Below are 19,054 nucleotides of genomic sequence, written 5' to 3'. Positions count from 1 at the left end.
GATAGAGACATACAAGATGATCAGAGGATTAAATAGGGTGGACAGTGGGAGCCTTTTTCCTCGGATGGTGATGGCTAGCACGAGGGGACATAGCTTTAAATTGAGGGGTGATAGATATAGGACAGATGTCAGAGGTAGGTTCTTTACTCAGAGAGTAGTAAGGGCGTGGAATGCCCTGCCTGCAAAAATAGTAGACTCGCCAACTTTAAGGGCATTTAAATGGTCATTGGATAAACATATGGATGATAATGGAATAGTTTAGGTTAGATGGGTTTCAGATTGGTTTCACAGGTCGGCGCAACATCGAGGGCCAAAGGGCATGTACTGCGCTGTAATGTTCAATGTTCTATGTTCTATGTTCTATGAAACAGCAAGAAGATATGTGGGGATATTGTGGGATGGAGGCCATGTGAGAGAAATGGATTCAGAGTGGTTGAAGGCAATGACAGGAGTATCGTAGAGCCTCTTAGACTCAATACTGAATTCCACAACTTCAGAGCATGATCTTTATATTGTCCATTTTTCTTAGATCCTCCAACCCGACAAACCTCCCCTCACACATAGATAATAGGAACTGTCGATGCTGGAGTCAGATATAACACAGTGTGGAGCTGGAGAAATGCAGCAGGCCAGGCAGGACCAGAGGAGCAGGAAAGTTGATGTTTCACGTTGGGACCCTTCTTCAGAAATGGGAAGAAGGGTCCTGACACGAAACGTCAACTTACTTGCTCCTCTGATGCTGCCTGGCCTGCTGTGTTCCTCTAACTCCACACTGTGTTATCTTCCCTCACACACAGTGTGTTTTGTTTGCCTGTTGTTAACTTTGCTCCTATTGGAGTAGGCCTGTTTTCTCCTTTTGATACCTTTATTTACACCCTTTTCACATCTCTATCTTCCCTTCCCCACTATTAACAGAGTGGTGTTTGGTTCTGAGCAGCTTCACAGCATGTTCCACTTGCTCCTCCTTGCCCTCTGTATATAGCATTAAAAAAAACACCAATTTTCCAATCTCTTTCAGTTCTAAGTAGTGATCATACTTGAAATGTTTCTCTCTCCATGGATGCTCACAGACCTGCAGAGTTTCTCCAGCAGCTTCTGTTTTAATTTTGGATTTTAACATCTGCACCTTGTGCACTTTCTTTGCAGCTGTATCATTGTATTCCATTGTATGCAGTGACACAACGATGCCACCTGAAGGCTGCAGGGACAGCATCTCATATTTTGCTTGGGGACCCTGCAGCCCAATGGTATCAAAATCTCCGACCAGATCCCAAAACCAGCCCAGCTCGTCCCCGCCTCCCTAACCTGTCCTTCCTCCCACCTATCCACTCCTCCCACCTCAAGCCCCACCCCCATCTCTTACCTACCAGCCTCATCCCACCTCCTTGACCTGTCCGTCCTCCCTGGACCAACCTATCCCCTCCCTAACTCCCCACCTACACTCACCTTTACTGGCTCCAACCCCACCTCTTTGATCTGTCTGTCTCCTCTCCACCTATCTTCTCCTTTATCCATCTTCTATCCGCCTCCCCCTCTCTCCCTATTTATTTCAGAATCCCCTTCCCCTCCCCCATTTCGGAAGAAGGGTCTAGACCCAAAATGTTAGCTTTCCTGCTCCTCTGATGCTGCTTGGCCTGCTGTGTTCATCCAGCTCTACACATTGTTATATCTCTCTCATTGTATTCCTCGTTCTGTTCTATCACCCAAAGATATTTGTATCTTATGATCTGCACGCAAAACAAAACTTTTCAGTGTACTTTGGTATATGTGACAATGATAAATTAAATCAAATCAAATCTGCAGAATTTTGCTTTTATTTGAATGTTATTCTTATTGTAGTTTTGAGTAGTGGTTTGGTACAATTCAGTGGCTTCCTCAGCCATTTCAAATTTCTTTTGTTAAAACACTATTCAATATATGTCGTGTAAAGTTACAGCTCAGTGTAGTTAAAACATAACTTTATTAAAAGATCTGTGTTTTTGATGTGCTAAATGCTGAGAAACATGAAGTTTTAGTAAAATTATAATAGTAATTACAAGTATTTGCAGAAGCTTGCATCATTTTTCAAAAGGATGGCATTCATCCAATTTGACTAGAATCTGTAAATGAGTGATGATTTTGAGTATAATTAAGTAATGCTGTAACAGACCGCAAGCTTTAACAAATATATCAATATTTTCCATTATTGGAATCCAGTCTGTTTCCCAATAGATCAGTAACAGCAAGACAACATGTTGGCCTGTAATACCACAGCACAGCTTACATGATCTGGCACCATATTGTTGCAGTGCAAACTGCATGTTTTGAAACACCTTAACAACCTCCTGCAATGGAAGGTTCTACTTTAATTATGTCCAACTTATAAGCTGGCAAAAGAATGTAATTAAAAACACAAAATACTCATCGAGGGAGTTTGAATGATATTTAAATCTTCTCAAGGTGAGATGTCTCCTGGAGCCTTTCACTTTTGTTATTCTCTTATGGTAGAATATTTACTGGCTACATTTTAGTATACTACCTGATATTAAAATGTTGGACACACATATGGGAGTCATGTCCCCAGTAGAATCTTTCAGAGATATTTTAATAATGAGTTAAAAATGTAAAATTACAAGGAAGAGATTGCCCGTGCTTGTAATAACCTTCATGAGAAAATCAGCATGAGCAACAACTCTTAAATGAAAGCAGCAATATGCAATGTGAATAGAATGCATTTCATGGACCAAGGAGTCATGAAACTTTTCCCTTAAGGAGACAGACCATCACTTACTTGTGCCTTTGTTTTGAGTTTTAAGGCTATAATGGACATAACATAGCTAATTTTCTTACATGTTAAGTACCAGTTCATTGTCTATCCAGATACAGCACACCGCAGGCCATGTACCCTCTCCACATCTCAGCTGCAATTGATCACTGTTGATCAAGATATTCTCTACTGAAAGCATTTCAGTATTTAGAAAGGTCATCAACCTGAAAGGTTAACTCTGTTCTTCTTTTTGCAGATATTGGTCTGTCTGCTGAGTAGCATCAACACTTTGTCTATTATATCTCCTCGGAGATGCAGAAGGAAATAGTGCTTGATAAATGGGTATCTTACTATTAGTTTCTCTGTAGTCTACAGGAGGATTGGGAGGACCATCTTAGCCAGGAAGAGCTGTGCCAGGTGCTGCAATGTAGAGGTATAGGCGGGCAAAGTGGGTACAAAATGCCCTTCTTCCTCTGGAACTCCTCTATCAGGACTTCCTGAGTGCATCTAAGAACCTGTGTGCCACTTCACCCAGGCCCTGAGCCATCCTGTACGGTGCTTTATCTGTCAATCAGCACATTCCACACCGTCAGTAGAACTGGAGTCCACACACACTACTTCATGTAAACTGAAACTAATCAGCAGTGAAGTCCTAAGCCTCAGTAACAAGACCTTTGCCAAATCCAGATATTTGTTAGCACAGCACCCAGTACAATTTTCACCTTTTCACCAAAAAAAACTTCCTTTAGTTTCATCAGCTTTGCAACATTTTGTTTAGCGATGATTTGACAAACAATTCAAACAAATTTGCAATTTTTTTTCATTTGTGTGAAGTGGTTATCACTGGCTGGCCAGCATTTATTGCCCGTCCCTAGTTGCCCTTGAGAAGGTGGTGGTGAGCTGCCTTCTTGAACCACTGAAGTCGACTTGCTGTAGATCAACCCACATGCCCTTAGGGAGGGAATTCCAGGATTTTGACCCAGCAACGGTGAAGGAACGGTGATATATTTCCAAGTGAGGATGGTGAGTGACTTGGAGGGAAACCAGAAGGTGGTGGTTTTCCCATGTATCCTTTCCCATGCTGCCTTTGTCCTTCTAAATGGATTTGGTCAGGATTTTTAAGATGCTGTCTGAGGTGAATTTTTGCAGTGCATCTTGTAGATAGTGCATACTGCTGCTACTGAACATCAATAGTGGAGGGAGTGGATGCTTGTGAATGTAGTGCCAATCAAGCGTTCTGCACTGTCCTGGATGGTGTCTAGCTTCTTAAGTGTTGTTGGGACTGCACTCATCCAGGCTGGTGGGGAATATTGCATCACACTCCTGACCTGTGCTTTCCAGATTATGGAAATACTTTGGGGAGTCAGGAGGTGAGTTATTCGCCACAGTATTCCTGGCCTCTGACCTGCTTTTGTGGACACTGTGTTTACGTGGCAAGTCCTGTTGAGTTTCAGGTCAATGATCAACCCCAGGATGTTGATAGTGGGGGATTCAGTGATGGTAACACCATTGAATGTCAAGGGGCTGTGGTTAGATTATCTGTTATTGGTGATGGTCATAGCCTGGCATTTGTGTGGCATGAATGTTACTTGCCAGTTGTTAGCCCAAGCTTGGATATTGTCCAGATCTTGTTGCATTTAAACATTGACTGCATCAGCATCTGAGAAGAAGTGAATAGTGCTGAACATCGAGCCATCATCGGCAAATATCCCCACTTCTGACCTTATGACGGACGGAAGATCATTGATGAAGATGGTTGGGCCAAGGACACCACCCTGAGCAACTCTAATAGAGATATCCTGGAGCTGAGATGACTGACCTTCAAGAGCATAACCATGTTCCACTGTCAGGTATGACTCCAACCACCGGAGAGTTTGCCCCCTGATACCCATTGATTCCAGGTTTGCTCGTCAATGGCATACTCACCTCACCTCTGGTATACAGCTCTTTTGTCCATGTTTGAACCAAGGCTGTATTGAGGTCAGGAGTTGAGTGGCCCTCACAGAACCCAAACTGGGCATCACTGAGCAGGTGCTGCTTCAGATCACTGTTGATGACACCTTCCATCACTTTACGAGAGCAGACTGATGGGTGGTAATTGGCCGGGTTGGATTTGTCCTGCTTTTTACGTACAGAAAACACCTGGGCAAATTTCCACATTGTTGGGTAGATGTAACTGGACTGGAAGAGCTTGGCCAAGGGACCGGCAAGTTCTGGAGCACAAGACGTCAGGACTATTGTCAGAATGGTATCATAGCCTTTGCTTTATCCAGTGTCTCCAACCATTTATTGATATCACATGGAGTGAATCAAATTGGCTGAAGACTAGTATCTGTAATGCCAGGACCACTGGAGGAGGCCGAGATGTATCATCCACTTGGCATTTGTGGCTGAAGATTGCTGTAAAAGCTTCAGCCTTACCTTTTGCACTGATGTGCTAGGCCTTACCAGGATGGGGATATTTGTGGAGCCTCCTCGTCCAGTGAGCTTTGTAATTGTCCACCACCATTCACGACTGGATGTGGCAGGACTGCAGAGCTTAGATCTGATCCATTGGTTGTGGGATTGCTTAGCTCTGTCTATCACTTGCTGCTTATGCTGTTTGGCGTGCAAGTAATTCTGTGTGGTGGCTTCACCAGGTTGACACCTCAGCTTCAGGTATGCCTGGTGCTGCTCCTGGCATGGCCTCCTGCACTCTCCATTGAATGAAGGTTGATCCCCCTCGTTTGATGGTAATGGTTCAGTGGGGGATATGCTGAGCCATGAGGTTACAGATTGTGCTGGAGTACAATTCTGCTGCTTTGATGGCCCTCGTGGGTACCTAATCTTGAGTTGTTAGATCCATTTCAAGTTGGTCCCATTTAGAACAGTGATGGGGCCACGCAACATGATGGAGGTTGTTCTCAATGTAAAGGCGGGACTTCGTCTCCACAAGCACTGTGTGGTGGTCACTCTTACCAATACTGTCATGGACAGATGCATCTGCAGCCAGCAGATTGGTAAGGATGAGGTCAAGTATGTTTTTCCCTCTTGTTGGTTCCCTAACTACCTGCTGCAGACTCAGTCTAGCAGTTATGTCCTTTAGGACCCGATCAGCTCGATCAGTAGTACTGCTGCCGAGCCACTCTTGGTGAAGCCCCATTGAAATCCCCCACCCAGAGTACGTTTTGTGCCTTTGCTACCCTGAGTGCTTCTTCCAAATGTTGTTCAATATGGAGGAGTACTGATTCATCAGCTGGGGGAGGATGGTATGTGGTAATGAGCAGGAGGTTTCCTTGCCCATGTTTAACCTGAAGACATGAGACTTCGTGAGGTTTGGAGTCAATGTTGAGGACTCCCAGGGCAATTCCGTCTGACTGTATCCCACTGGGCCGCCCCCTCTGCTGGGTCTGTCCTGCCGGTGAGACAGGACATGCCCAGGGATGGTGATGGTGGTGTCTGGGACATTGTCTGTAAGATATGATTCCGTGAGTATGACTATGTCAGGCTGTTGCTTGACTAGTCTGTGAGACAGCTCTCCCAATTTTGGCACTAGCCCTCAGCTGTTAGGAAGGAGGATTTTGCAGACTCAACAGGGCCATTTCTGCTGTTATCTTTTTGGCATTGGTGCCAGGTCAATGCCTTGTGAATCATCCGGTTTCATTTCTTTGGGACTTTTCAGTGACTGGTACAACTGAATGGCTTGCCAAGCTATTTCAGACGGTGGTTCAGAGTCAACCTCATTGCTGTGGGTCTGGAGTCATATGTAGGCCAGACCAGATGAAGATGGCAGATTCCTTTCCCTGAAGATATTAGTGAACCAGATGGGCTTTTCCAACAATCGACAATGGTTTCATGGTCATCAGAAGATTCTTAGTTCCAGATTTCTTTTCAAGTTGAATTCAAATTCCACCTTCTGCCATGGCATTATTCAAACCTGGGTCCTCAGAATATTGGCTGAGTTTCTGGATTAATAGTCCAGTGCAAATACCACTGCAGCATTGCCTTCTGTATCTGCAGGTTATTTCGACCATTTAATTTTAATACAATTTTACATTTAATTTAGATTTCACATCAGGTCTGACTGCTCAGAAAGACAGAACAAGAATTCAAAGAATAAACATTAAGTCATTGGAAAATATCTAATACCTCCTAAGTGCAGTGATGTTTCAGAAGGGGTGCAAACTTGGCTCTGCTGAAATAAAGAGACTGTGCAGAATCTTCGAAGGGTTTGAGTGACATGGGCTATGGTGAGATATGTGGCAGGATTGGATGAAAAATCCAGCAAGGCCTATCACAATGTCAGGAGGATCCCACACCATCTTCTGTGGTTTTCATAAGTGGCATGGTGAGTTTCTCTGTAAGTGAGGTGGCAATTAAATGGAATTATTGCTTGTTGAAAGGTTTGTTGACCATCCAACCCGCCTCTTCAGCCTTCTATCTCACCAAATTTGCTGAATAAGCTAGACGTCATGAAAAGACAACGTGAAAATCAGCCTGGGTATTTCATGAATTCCGCTTTCCAAACCACCACCGTGTTGGACACCAGGTATCAAATGCTCAGGTCATACTTCATACACACAGCACACACCCACAGACATTGGCATCTGATATGTGCCAGCCTCAAAGAACCCTCATGTCACATCTCCAATCCACTGCTGCACTTCAGTGTTGCACCTCGGGTTGCACTGGCAACTATCAGTGTCATGGTGCCTCAACTGAATTCAGATCCAAAACAAAGTAAGATGACATTGTGTCACATTATCCATTGCAAAATTCAGCAGCTTTTACTCCTTTCCCAGTTTCTATTCTACAAAGGAGTATCTGTCTGGAAATGGTATGATTGTGACAGAGAGAGATACTCAAGAGTTTCAGAATAGGTGGTAGTGATAGACACATGCTAGGTGAGAAGTCATTTTTGCTTATTTTGTGGTAAATTACCACTGACCATCTTATTTTTAGGTCTTTGGAGTGGAGCTTGAATCCATAACATTCTTTTCTTTAGAATGAGAGTGCTATGACACAAAATACATATGATCTCTGAAGTGGACACCAGCTCTGCAAACAGGCATCAATGGAAAGCATCCCGCATCACCCACAAGGGGTAACTTCATACATGGCACTTGTGGAGGCTTTTATGCTTTCCACAATTGACTTGTTCAGCCATGAAAAGAAGTGCAGTGGATGATCTCATTTGACCTCATCACCCGAATCAAAGTTCTGAGTTTGCATTCGCATTATCTCTCACAGATGGAAGGTTGCCAACCGTAACGATGATCATTAATGGAAAAAATATGAGCCTTGCAGCATTCCTTCACAAGAATCCCCTTTAAGAACGCTTTCCAAACATACATTTGGGTTCAGAAAATAAAACTCTCCACTGCTTAATTTTTAATAATTCAAAATGGTGAGAGTAAAGGGTTAAAGGTCCATGCCAGCTGCTGATATTGTGCGATTTTATTTTACCTTTATTTATCCCACAGACATTTTTACAGGTTTTTAAAGGTGTTCTTTTCAACAGCTGCTTTTATTTTGTTGTAAACACAAACCTCTTATGTCTAATCCCATGAGTCTCCCAATAGGAAACATTAAACATTCAGTGTAAATTACAAATACGTTTGAAGATTTAATTAAACTGCATACACAGCACACATTATTTTCTTTGCTATCAAAACTAATAGGTTCGTTGTGTGTAATGTATATCATTTCCAGAATAGCTCAAATATCTGATAATGAATATAATGGCAGTAACTGCAATACTATACAGTCAATTCCTATAAAATGATTCCTATGTCCCAGTTCCTTGTGTAATTTGCTGTAATATTGCTAGACATATGTTGCAATTTCTGTTGAACTATGTTGAAATAGCAATTGCTGCATTGCTTCAAAGGAAATAATTGCTATTCAGGTGGAGACGGAAACATCCAAAATCAGTAGATTTAAAGATCGGAAAGAAAGAGTGTTGTTCGTTTATTTTAAGATGAAAAGATTTATATGCAAAAGAAAAGTCACACTGCACCTGCTGCTCTCATTCCAGGCTGAAAAGTGGATAGACCAACAGTGCTGCAACTAGATTCCGTGTACTGCACTGTGGTAAACAACTTAAAATACCTCGGTTCTCCATGTCCCGTGGCGACAAAAGCCAGAGCCACTAGCCACATCTCCATGCTAGTATCACTACTAATCTTAGCACAAGTATAGGTCTATTATTTTTACTGATCAGTAATTTATCTTTTATAAAGCAGTTGGTAAATGCACAGCACTTCTATGATACATTCATGGTATATTTATGGCATGTTCACAATACATTACTGGTAGCTGCATTCATGATCTGAATACACCTGGGATTGTACATCCAGAGCCTGCTCCCCCAAAGTCGGTAACAGGGATAGATGGGATCATGACTTTGGCTGAAACCCAACACTGCCAATAGTGAGCAGGAAGGGCAGAACAGGAATCACATTCTCCCCTCCATTGAATATAATCCAATCAGTTGATTAGCTCTCAAACAAAAGCAAAATGATGTGGATGCTGGAGTTTTGAAGTTAAAACAAAGTGCTGGAGAAACTCAACAGGTTGGGCAGCATCTGTAGCGTGAGAAAAGGTGTTAACTTTTCGAGTCCAATATGACTCGTCTTCAGAATTGACAATTCCCCATTCACCAACTGTTCCTTGGCCTCTGTCACCAAGTAACATAATAACCCAACACAAAATAAAAGCCAAAAACAAAGCAAACATTCAAAACCAAATTAGCAAATGAAATCATGTCATATTGAACACAGATATCAACATATCACTGTTGTGCATTCTCTAAGTGCCTGACATCAATATCTTTGCCTGTCACAGTGCTCCTACGCAGTCAGAGGGGATTTTAACTTTCACCCCAGCAGTTGCTGAATGGCTGGATTTTACTGAAGGAGGTTACAGATTGTTTTGCAGGAAAAGCACAGCAGCTCTCTTCTTGAAAGCAGAGTTGTGCACTCCACCAGACAACAAGAGCACTGGAGGAGAGGGTGCTGGGAGGATCTCTGCTTTCATTTCCTCAAGGAAAAGTACAGTTTCGTGCTTCATGATACCATGGATACTCCTCCCCCAGTGAAACCCTTGTGAAAGTGTTGGGAGTCCAGATTGCTGGACTGTTGTAATCCCCTGTAAGCCCCTTTCAACACTGGGATCGGAAACTGTGATGGCAACATTCGGAGCTTGCATCACTTCAGCCCAGGCTTCCACTGTAGCACTCAGATGGTGGGTGGCTTGTGCTTGTGCTGCCCTGAAAACTGAGAAACTGCATCATGATTGGATGCTCATGGTATGTTCAGCGAGTTGACCACCACTTCTACATTGAAAAAGATGGGTTTCAGTTGGTGCTGAAGCTCATCAGCATCGACTACAGGCTTTCTTCATGAGTGCAGACACTCAACAGTGCAGTTGGTGCTGGCTTCATGCTACTATCATTTAAATTAGAAGGCAGCTCAAAGTTTATATGCTGCCTGCAATGAAGGTAAGGGAGTAATTGTGCTTTGTGATTCCCTACACTGGTTTCCGGATTATTGAAATTTGTGGCCACAATCTTCATTTAAGATTAAAATGCCTTTATCACTTTTACAAGGAAAAGACAAACGCAATCAATCTATTGCCCAACTGCAACCAGCTACAATAAGAGTACAAAAGAAATGAGACACCTATTTTATGAATTGGGCTTTTGTTCACATTTTTTTTTTGTTTTATTTTCCCAATGTATTTATCAACAAATTAGCTGATTGTGGTAAAAATTTACTTCACTTGTCAGCAAGAATGGCATTTTGACAGTGTATGTACATGTTTGTTAGGAACACCAAATAAAATTAACAACAATTTACAATTTCTCAGGTTAATATTGAGAGGTGCCGACAACAGGGGAAGAAATTCATGAATGACTACTTTAAGAGCAGATCACACATTAGACAAATTAATATAAGACAAAGAACTGTGAATGCTGGAAATCTGAAACAAAAACAGAAGGTTCTGGGGAAATTCAGCAAGCCTGTCAGCATCTGTGGGGAGCAAAACAAAGCTTATGTTTCAAGGCCAATGACCCTTCTATCAGAACATTATGCAATTTCTTACCAAAAGTCTAAAACTTTATGGGATGTTGGTTACTTTAACTTAATTAAGAACAATGACCAGAAGAGTTAAAAATTACTTATAATGTCAACAAGAATTTAACATAAAAGTAAATAACTGAATAAAAAGACAATAATTTACGTTTGAGTTTTAGCTTTTCTATAACGTACGATGGCAACATCTTTGCATTAATAGGTGGGATGCAGCAAATAGTCCATTTGTTTTTACTTTGCTTTGCATACAAGCTACCTTTTACATCAATATAGCCAATATCTCAAAGTCCCTAAACACCATATTTAAAAATAAAAATCATCAGATTAAACATGTACGATAAAGTAACAATTTTAAGGCAAAATGAAATTAAAGAAAGAGAAGATATTATAAATGTTATCAAAGATAATGTTACGTAAGCAATTGTGTTTAAATGTATTTCACAAATCATTTCATTTGATTATATAATGTTGAAAATTGCTTTAAATTTAAACATTCCACTTTAGCCATTAATTTTACAATAATTGAAGAGTGAGAGACAGTATGTTTGTGACATCTGGTTGTGTAATATGCACCTTACAGTTGTTAAATTCAAAGAATGAGCTTTCAACATGTTGCTGGGGGAATTGTTTAACAAATCTTCAGTGAAGGAAAGCTGAAATTCCTCTCAAGGCATATTCTGAAGCACATAAGAGAAGTGCTTTCCTTCGGGTTAGAATTAGTGACATTCACTAGCGTAATTAACATCCATATAAATGTGATAGTCAGCGAACCAACATCAGCATTTTAGTGACATTTATTCTGTAAATGTTAGCATTTCAGTGACATTGGGCAACATTAGTGTTTCAGTACGCTAGCATTTCAGTGACGCGCATTGGAAATAACCGCAATATTTTAATGACTGTTATTGGGGCTAATTCTAGTTTTAACATTTCATTGCACTAATCTTAGTATTTCAGGAATGCTTATTGAGTTAACAACATTTTAATACCATCTTTTTGGGTAACACTAGTATTTTAGTAACATCCATTCAGTCAATGATAGCATTGCATTGACATTTACTAGGTTAATGGCTGTATTCGTGTGCTATTTCTGAAGCTAATATTAGTATTTTTGTGATACTTGTTATGGTAAAGTTATTGTCAACTCAGTGACATTGGGCTAATGTTCATACTTGAGTGAAATTTATCTAGTTAATAACTGTATTCCAGTGCGACTTACTAGGATAATATTTCAATTAAGTCCATTGAGATATTCTTTGTAAATTTCAATGAAATTCACTTAATTGTCACTACCTACTAGTATCGTTCACTGGGTTAACATTAGAATTTTCAGTCACATTCATTAGTTGAGTGGTACTCATGAGAGAAACAGTCACATGACAGTGCAGACCGTAAGTATTGCTGAAAACATTAGAAATGCTGTTGAAGCTTTTCATCTTGCACTCATCAAGATAGATACAAGAATACCAAATTTTAGAGAGAGTAACAATTTCTATTGAATGAGAAAAAGTTGCTGATTGGTTGGCAAGATGACTCTGATTGATTGAGACATTGCCATAGAGAATGCATTAGGGAACCACTGTCCTCCATGGTTTTGTTTGGTTCAAAACAGACACAATGACTGGTGAATTGCACAAGACAACTCATTGGAACCCACAGATAGAAACCCTCCATGAAATTAACACATCCAATTTTTGATTAAATTCAGCCTTATGTTACTTTTTGGAGTAGGGAAGCAGATACTTTGTGAGACGGAGTGGCATAAGAATCTTTGAGTTGAAAACAAACTGCTTACACAACTGTGAGTGCACTGCGCTCAGAGACATCCAGAAGCTGGCAAACAAGAAGTATTTCTCGTCACTTTTCTTTGTGGGTGAAAACACAAAAAAATCCCCAGAAACTGTAAAACTAAAGAGTTCTTCTATAGAAAAAGTCCTGAGTCTACGTGATCAACTACTGGATCAAAAATCAACCATCACTGCACAGACTAATGAAGTTTGCCAAATGCCTGTTGCATATTCCACAATTGTATTCACCAATGCATCCATTATTTCTCGGGGCTATTTCTTTGTATTTCCTTGAATCTAACACTATCTCTAAATTCCCTTGTTAGCCATGTTCAGGCCACCTTTCCTATTTTATTTTCTGTGCCAGACAAGAATGAACAGTTGTTACAGTTCCTCCAATGTACTCTTTAAATATTTGCCATTAACTACCCACCGCTATCCCTTTAAGTAACATTCCCCAGTACCCACTGTGTTCATTTATGTACACTTTATCTGAGGGCAGGTCATTGGCTCATTGTGTGCTCTGTGCTGAGCTTTCTTCTTTGCAGTGTTTGTCAAAGATGCTTTCTCATTGTCTTTCAGTCCCAGGGATAGGCTGGTCACAAATCTACCTCAACAAGAATGGGAAACAAACCCACATTATTCTGAACCACAAACGAGCCAACTCAGCTAATTTATCACTGATATAGTATTACTTCTAAGTATCACAGCTGTGCTGATTTCTTCCAAATGGTTGTTGTTGCATATTCCACAATTGTATTCACCAATGCATCCACTATTTCTCAGGGCTACTTCCTTAAGTATTTTTGGATATGGATTATTGGGGCCTGGGGATTTATCAGCCATCAATCCCATCAAATTCCCCAACCCAAATTCCCCACTAACACTGATCTTTTTCAATTCCTCCCACACACCCTTTGTTCCCCAATATTCTTGGGACATTATTTGTTTCCTTCTTGTGAATACAGAACAAAAGTATGTATTTAATTGGTTTGCCATCTCTTTTTTCCCTGTTGTAACTTATCCTGTTTCTAACTGGATGGAATCTACATTTGCCTTCTCCGGTCCTTTTCTCTTCACATACCTAAAGAAGCTTTTACAGTCAGTTTGTATTTTCCCTGCAGTCTCACCATCACATTCTATTTCCCACCTCCTAATCAATCTGTTTGCCCTCCTTTGCTGCAATCCAAACTGCTCCCAATCATCAGGTCTGCTGCTTTTTTTGACCAATTTGTATGCCCTTTCTTGAATCTAATACTATCCCTAAATTCCCTTGTTAGCCATGTGCAGGCCACCTTTCCCATTTTATTTTCTGTGCCAGACAGGAATGAACAGTTGTTACAGTTCCTCCAATGCACTCTTTAAATATTTGCCATTAACTACCCACCATTATCCCTTTAAGTAACATTCCCCAATACCCACCCATTTATGTACACTTGATCTGAGGGCAGGTCATTGGCTCATTGTCTGCTCTGTGCTGAGTGTTTGTCTTTGCAGTGTTTGAAACCTATCTATTTGCAATATAATCATGATTTAGATGAGGGAAAGAAATGTAATATTTAAAAGTTTTCAGATGACACGAAGCTGGGTTGAACGGTGAGAAGGATGCAGAGATGCTTCAGTGAGATGTGAACAAGTTCAGTGAGTGGGAAAATGCATGGCAGATGAAGTGTAATGTAGTAAGTATGAGGTTAACTACTTTTGGAGCAAAAACAGAATGTTGGGTTATTATCTGAATGCGATGGATTGGGCAAAGCAGAAATGCAGTGAGACCTGGCTGTTCTTGTATGCCAGTGGATGAAAGTAAGCATGCAAATGCAGCAGGAAGTCAGCGCAGCAAATGGAACGTTGGCTTTCATTGTGAGAGGATTCGAGTATAGGAAAGTGGATGTCTTGCTGCAATTGTATGGGGCCTTGGTGAGATCACATCCAGTGTACTGTGTGCAGTTTTATCTTTATCTGAGGAAGGATGTTCTGGCTATGGAGGAGTGCAACAAAAGTTTACCAGGTTGGTTCTTAGGAAGGTAGGACTGACATAAGAGGACAGACTGGTTTGCTTTGGCCTATATTCACTGTAGTTTAGAAGAATGAGGTGGGATCTTGTAGAAACCTCCAAAGTTCTGACAAGATTAGATGGTAAATGCAGGGAAGATGTTCCCGATGACTAGGAAGTCCAGAACCAGGGATGACAGTTTAAATGGGGTTGGCCATTTAGGACTAAAATGAGGAAAAGTTTCTTCACTCAGAGAGTGGTGAGCCTGTGGAATTCTCTGCCACCGAGAGTGGTCAAGGCTAAGACATTGAATGTTTTCAAGAAGGAGAGCTAAAGGGATCAAAGAGCATGGAGAGAATGCAGAAACAGGGCACTGAGCCAGAATCATATTGAATGGTTGAGCAGGCTCAAAGCACTGAATGGCCTACTCCTGCTCCTATTTTTTATGCTTTTATGTTTCTATATTTTTGTGACATTTGTAAGATCAAAATTAATATTTTGGTGACTTGGACAGATTTAATGTTAATATTTCAGCGATTTCATTGTTTAAATATTAGAGGTTTGATATTGATCAAGTTTGTTGATTTGAGAAATCTTCCAGTGTTTTCATCCATTACTGTCTTGGATGTGAAGCATTTCACTGTATATTAAATGCCAGAACAGATGGAAACTATAAACAAAAAATGTAAATGAGCCTTGTGTTAATCAAGGATACAAACAGTTCCAGAGTTTCTTTTCTTTCCTGTGATAACTGATAAAAATAAATGGCTAAGGAGATAATGGGGCATTTTTTCTTATATTTTGTTTAATAACAGATGCTGCCCATAGACTCGCAATGAGGACTGAGGAAAGAAACTGGAGGACAGCAATGGCAGGGAGAGAAGTGGATTAAACTGGAGGAAACAGGGAGATTCTGAAAGTAAAACTCCAATTAAGAGCAGGATGAAATATTTTCAAGTAATCAGAATGAATAATTAGCAAATTATGGGAGTATTGAAATCTCAAACAATATCTAATTTAGTTGAAAGTATCTGAAATTAAGTCAATTACCAACAGATAAATTTAAGTTCATGACAGTGATTTTGCTTTTCCAACAGTTTACAGTATATTACACCAATGCCTTCACTATTTCAATTGAGATATGTTTAGGATTCTAATGTTTTCCCTATTTATATCAACCATTTAAAAAAAAAACATTTAAAATTTAAAAGATTATTACAACTGAAATGAGAACATTGCACTGTCTTTCTCCAGTCCTACTATTCCACAGGTCACACCATAAATTTCATTATTTTAACTGGTTCCCGATACGGCCAATTAAATGTTTCCACTGTAAAAGACTTAAAAATAAAAAATATCCATCATCCAGGTTTCTTTAATCAAGATAAAATTATAGATATGTTGTAAAACAACACATATTCCACAAATATGAGAAACTGGTTCACACACTCAATTTGTAATATGAAAATAGAAATGTTTATCACTCTAAATAACTCAAAACATATGCACATACATACACAAAACAGGTAAAGAGGAAAGAAAACAGATTCCTCTCTCCAAATACTACAAATAAAAACTCTTGGCTAATAAGATTGAGTTCTTGTCAGTCTGACATTCTGATGCACAAAAATGGATGAACACATGCATGTTGTTACTGGGGACCTTTACAGATGCAATTGTCCACAAAATATCAACAAACCTGTTCAAAGGCTTCTCATGAGATGGAGCTGAATCAGGGTTCCAGATATCACACAGGACCTACCACAAGGTTTCATTTAATGAAACAGGAAATTACCAGCAGTTATCACAAGACACATGACTATTGGAAATGCCTTATTAAAAAAAAATCCAATGTTCTTTCATTAAATGCTTAAAAAAAACCAATTTGGGTATCCACAATCTGTGATAATCAAGTTCATAAAATTATTAAATATGAAGCCTCCATAACACTTCTCAAAAGTTAGAAAAGTAAAACGTCAATTTCAAGTATTCTTTGTTACAAAGTGTGGACAGAAATAAAAATATCTTTTTCAAAATTAAGACACATTTATACCCATTTTCATTCACTTTATTACCTGTCACCTATACAGGTCTCTATTATAGCTTCTTGGTACTTACGTAATTCATACAAAGTTACATTTTTGTCAAAGCATCAGCAATTTCATCATTGCCCACCATGTGATCAATGATGAAGTGATAAGACTGTAACTGCAAACTTCACTCAAACAGCCTGGCATTTTCTTTGAATTCTTCCACAAAGGCTAAAGTGGCTATGATCAGTATATACCAGCGTTTCCATGTATCTGTGACGTACACAAACTTCAAAACATGCAAGAGCCAGCAGCAACCCCAAGGTTTCTTCTTCAATGTAGAGCATCATTTTTGGTATTGATTTAACTTTTTCAAAAAGTATCCCACTGGCTTCTCTCACCATCATTGATTGCTCCCTTGAACAGTTTAGCAAAATTAGGGGCATCCAATGTTGAAAAGTAACAAAACAATCTAAAGCTGCTTGGCATTCTCCTAACCACATCACCTTGGCTCTCTTCTGTATTAAATCTGTCAGTGGAGCAATGATAACGCTGAGGTTTGGTACAAACTACGCATCCCCAGAAATCTCGGAGTTTCTCACTTAGTGTTAGGGGCAGGGAACTCCACCAAAGCAAGTATTTTTGCTGGTCTTGGCAGCACTTATGCTTGACCTAATACGTGCCCTAGGTAGGTTGTCTAGGCTTTTGACAACTGACATTTGGCAAGGTTTATTAGCAAATCAGTTAACCGTAATTGTTTAAACAGAGCTTCGAAGATTTTCAACTGGTCGTTCAAAGTATCTCTGTATACCAGCACATACATCATCAAGGTAAACCATACAGTGAGGAAAACTAATTACAACTTGATTCATTAGTCCCTGAAAATTGGCTGCAGCGTTCTGTAGCTCAAGTGCCATTACTCAGCATTGGAAAAGACTATTACATATGGCAAAGGCCAGCATCTACTGAGAAACAAAACAGAAACAGCTGGAAAAGTTCAGCAGGTCTGGCAGCATTTGTGGAAAGAAATCAGAGTTAATGTTTTGGGTCCAGTGACCCTTCCTCAGAACGGGACCTGAAATGTTAATTCTGATTTCTCTCCACAGATGCTGCCAGACCTGCTGAGCTTTTCCAGCAATTTCTGTTCTGTTCCTGATTTCCAGAATCTGCAGTTCTTTTGGTTTTTATCCAGTATCATTTAGCTTGGGTTATTAAAGAAACCAGTATCTCTTTAACAGATCTCTTTATGTAAGAAAGTTGGCACCCACAGCTCACTGAATCACAAATTATTACAGAGCAAAAAGTGACCATTTGGTCCATTGTGCCTGCAGTGGCCCTATTATCTGGTGCCAATTACCTGGCTTTTCCCCATATCCCTGCACACCATTACCTATCCAAAAATAATCCAATGCCTTCCTGAATACCTCACCTAAACCTACCTCCATCACGTTTCCAGGCCGTGCTTTCCATACTCTAACAAATAGATGTGAGGCGTTATTTTTTCTCACAAGACTCTTGCTTTGATTGCTCATGGCGTTAAATCTATGCCTTCACATTCTTGTTTCTTTTACAAGCAAAAGCAGCTTCACACTATTAGTCTGTCCAGCCTGCTCATGATCTGAAAACTTAAATCAGATCTCCTCTCAACCTTTTTCTCTCCGGGGAGAACAGACCCAACTTTTTCAATCTATCTTCATAGCTGAAGTATTTCATACCTGGAACCACTCTAGTAAATCACTTCTGTGCTCTCTCCGATGCCTTTGCATCTTTCCTATATGGTGCACAGAACAGTACACAATACTGTAGCCAAGGTCTACCATTAGACATTTAGACCTTTATTTAGAATAATTGCTCTGAGCAAGTTGAAAATAGTTAGGGTACTTTATTCTTTCTCCAAATCATATAATGGATGAAAAATTGCATGAAGTAAATTTGCAAATATATTGCATTTGGTAAGTGGACCTGCATAATTATATGCATCATACTAAAGCTATGAAAAATCATACCAATGCTATGAAAAATCATACCAACATTATTAAGTCCCAAGTAGTTTATAATAAATCAAGCTATTGAGAGCAGCCAATTCCAGGACCACAACCACTTCAGCTAACAACATTTTGTAGTGTGGTGTGTCTAACCTTTCCGTAACCAGCGACATCAGAGAACTGAGAAAGTGGAACTGCAAATTTGTTGTTGAGTTAAGGCTGCCTGTTTCTGGAAAGTAAATCGAGTGGGCTTATAATTTCCTCCCCATGCCCAGAGTCATAATCAACACTGAGAAGATCGGGGAATCATTTATATCCTTTACAGGTACTTTTCTATCCCTCCATCTCAACACACCTTTGATCTTAAAACTAGCTCTAATCCTTGCAATTGCACTTCCTCAGAGGCTTTCTTTGAATTGTATTATCAAGTACAGTAGG

At 40.0% G+C, this 19,054-nt stretch overlaps 1 protein-coding gene across 3 annotated transcripts in view; it reads right to left on the bottom strand.

The window, feature by feature from the left end:
- Nucleotides 1–19,054, bottom strand: part of prkd1 (protein kinase D1) — a 302,791-nt gene that overhangs the window by 66,438 nt on the left and 217,299 nt on the right. The gene's annotated exons all lie outside the window — the stretch shown is intronic.

This window comes from Rhincodon typus, chromosome 8 (assembly GCF_021869965.1).
Source record: "Rhincodon typus isolate 14 chromosome 8, sRhiTyp1.1, whole genome shotgun sequence".
NCBI classification, from domain to species: Eukaryota; Metazoa; Chordata; class Chondrichthyes; order Orectolobiformes; family Rhincodontidae; genus Rhincodon; species Rhincodon typus.
This window is presented reverse-complemented; position numbering and strand designations above follow the sequence as displayed.